Raw genomic sequence first — 3,123 nt, forward strand, 5'->3', positions numbered from 1 at the left:
TGGAATAGACAGATGCAGAACTGGGTAGTTAGCAGTGATAGCCACCTGCAGAAAATCTAAGCTCCACCCATTGGACAAAAAAAGATGATGACTAACGACAAGATCAAACAGTTATGAATAATCAAACCACTTTATACACCTGTACAATAAATGGATATGAATTTCTTCTAAATTGATTATTGGCAGAGAGACATATTGACAGCTAAGATGGACAACAGGAGCTCACATTTTAGTTTTTTTATTTAACCTTTATTTAACCAGATTGTTTACCAGTTTGACAAGCAAAACGGTAAACAGTAGGGGTGTCACGATACACTCAGTTCACGATACGATACGTATCACGATACTGGGTTCACGATAACGATACGATACGATACGATTTTAACAATATTTTTTTAAACTTGAATAATGACAATATATGACTGGAAAAGTAGTATTTTATTTGAAATGCACAAATACAAAACATGCTGTTGTGGGAAATTGTTATTACAATAACAACTAGAAAAAACATGAGATTGGAGATAAGGCTTATCTTGAAATAGAATGAGTTACACCGTCACTTAGATTTACTTTGAACTAAAAGGTTTCTCAGCAGTATAAATTCTCATTATGCATCTTCAGTTTTTCTTCAAACTCAAACAACAAGACTTTTCTTAGTCTATTTTTTATGCATCTTCAGTTTTTCCTGTCAAGTAAACAGTTTTGCCAGAAACTCAATTGAATGGTTTCTCTCCTGTATAACTTCTCATGTGTCTCTTCAGAGACTTGTTCAACTGAACTACTTTCCACACATTGAACTTCAACAAACAAAGACGTTTCTTTGTCTATTTTTGGAAAAAAAAAAAAAAAAAAAATTCACGATATGAGATTTCATCTCAACGATACATATCGTGACGTTTTACTATCGCGAAATTTCGTGGGACGATATATTGTGACACCCCTAGTAAACAGTGTCACCATAATCAAGCTCAGACAAAAAGAGACCTGCTACTAGCTTTGTACGGGAAGAAAAAGAGAAGCAAGATTTTAATCTATAAAAGAAACTCACCGTGTAGCCTACTTGAGTTTCCTAATGAACATGTCAATATGGTGTTTAAAGTTGAGATTCTTGTCAAGCCATATACCTAGGTATTTATAAGTTTCAACAAATTCAATGGGGATACCTTCAAGGGTGGTAATCGAAATGGCCCGAGATGATGGGCTTGCCCGGATCAAATAACATAGCCTTGGTTTTCAGACCAGTCAGAAGTAACTTAGACTTGATGAGTTCATGCTGAAGAGCGGCAAAATCTGACTGTAAATTAGACACAGCCGTCTCAAGAGAAGGATCACAAGCATACAAAACGGTGTCATCCGCATACATATGATAAAATGAGTGTCTCCACTGATCACAAATATGATTCATATATAACAGAAAAAGCAATGGTCCCAAAACAGAACCCTGCGGGACCCCTTCCTCTAAAGTAACAGGATCAGAGAGAATGTCACCAAACCTGACACATTGTGTGCGGCCTAGCAAGTAGCTCCTAAACCAACCAATCACACTTTGACCAAAGCCGGCATTCAGTAGAGTATCTAACAAGATGTAATGATCAACTGTATCAAATGCCTCGGTTAAATCAATAAATAAGGCAACACAAAAGGATTTGTTATCGATGGCTGCCTTAATATCATCTAGAACTTTTAGACACACACACTTTTAGACATTCAGCATTTGATGGAAGATGGACCTGTGTTGCAGGGCAGCATCCACACAAACATCAGCCATGTCATTATGACCACTGAGGTCAGACTAACGCTGTTATTAGCCTGCCAGAGTCAGAGGTAAATGGTAAATGGCCTGCATTTATATAGCGCTTTTATCCAAAGCGCTTTACAATCAGTAGGTAGTCTACATTCACCCATTCATACACCGATGGCGGCAGGCTGCCACGCAGGGTGCCTACACACCATCGGGAGCAATTTGGGGTTAAGTGTCTTGCCCAAGGACACAACGACAGCAGGGATCGGGGAGGGAGCGGGGATCGAACCGCCAGCCCTTGCGTCATTGGCCGACCCGCTCTACCTCCTGAGCTAAAGCCGCCGAGCTAAAGAGGCTGAGATCCATCAGGTCCACACTGTAATCTAGCATCTGTTGCACACAGCTGCTGGAGCTGAGGAGGGGCGTCCACCTGCACACAGCTGCTGGAGCTGAGGAGGGGCGTCCACCTGCACACAGAGCGGGGGGCAGAGAGGCCTTGGTACCAGAGCCACGTAGATAGAAGAGTCCCGACATCTCCATTCACTCCAATGGACCAGTTTTTTACTCTCAAGAGTTCCAGGAAGTAAGGTCCTGGATTAAGCAGCACTGTCGAGTTGCAGCAAAATAGACAGTTTGTGTTGTATTCTGAAAGGGTTTTTCCCCCCTTGAATCAAATTGTACATTATCAGCTTTATTTTAACATGCAAAAGTAGCACGAGACCCATTCCTGGCTGTTCATTGGCTAATGAGTCTCGCATTTTGCTCCTCCGCTGACGCCACTCTCTCTAGAGGACACTACTTGGTACAAACTGTCAAGTAGCTGGTCACTGGTTTAAGGCTTTGTGGACTTTATTCTCCCTCGGTAGAGGGAGGGAGGGGGCGGCGCTCTAGCGCCCTCTAGTGGCCAGCCGCCACTGCAGGTGTACAAGTAACATGGTTGTCCACTTTGAAAAGTAGGCACTAGGCCTAGCAATGTCAAATTTGCAGTTATACACAGAGCGCTCCAATACCTATGGAGACTGCTGTCTTCTATTCACATGACTGTAAGTAAAAAAAGTACTCATGGTTAAGGAGCCAGCTAAATACAGATGATGTAAAACAAAATAGCTTACAACAACATATGACGTACATGAGCAAAAAGACCAGTGAAAGCAAATGAAAGGTCCATGTCCAGCTGAAGATGTAGCCACTAGAGGCGCTGTTTAGAGAGAAGCCGTTGTTCCCAAACCGAATGAAAAGAGCACAAGACAAGAAACTCTCAGGCTCATTTCAGCTGAATATCTGCTCCTCGCTTTGGGGAGAAGTGTGTGTGTGTGTGTGTGTGTGTGTGTGTGTGTGTGTGTGTGTGTGTGTCAGTTAGGAAGGGGGTGGGGCATTCCCAC

Source organism: Poromitra crassiceps (genome assembly GCF_964638095.1).
Source record: "Poromitra crassiceps genome assembly, chromosome: 26".
Lineage (NCBI taxonomy): Eukaryota > Metazoa > Chordata > Actinopteri > Beryciformes > Melamphaidae > Poromitra > Poromitra crassiceps.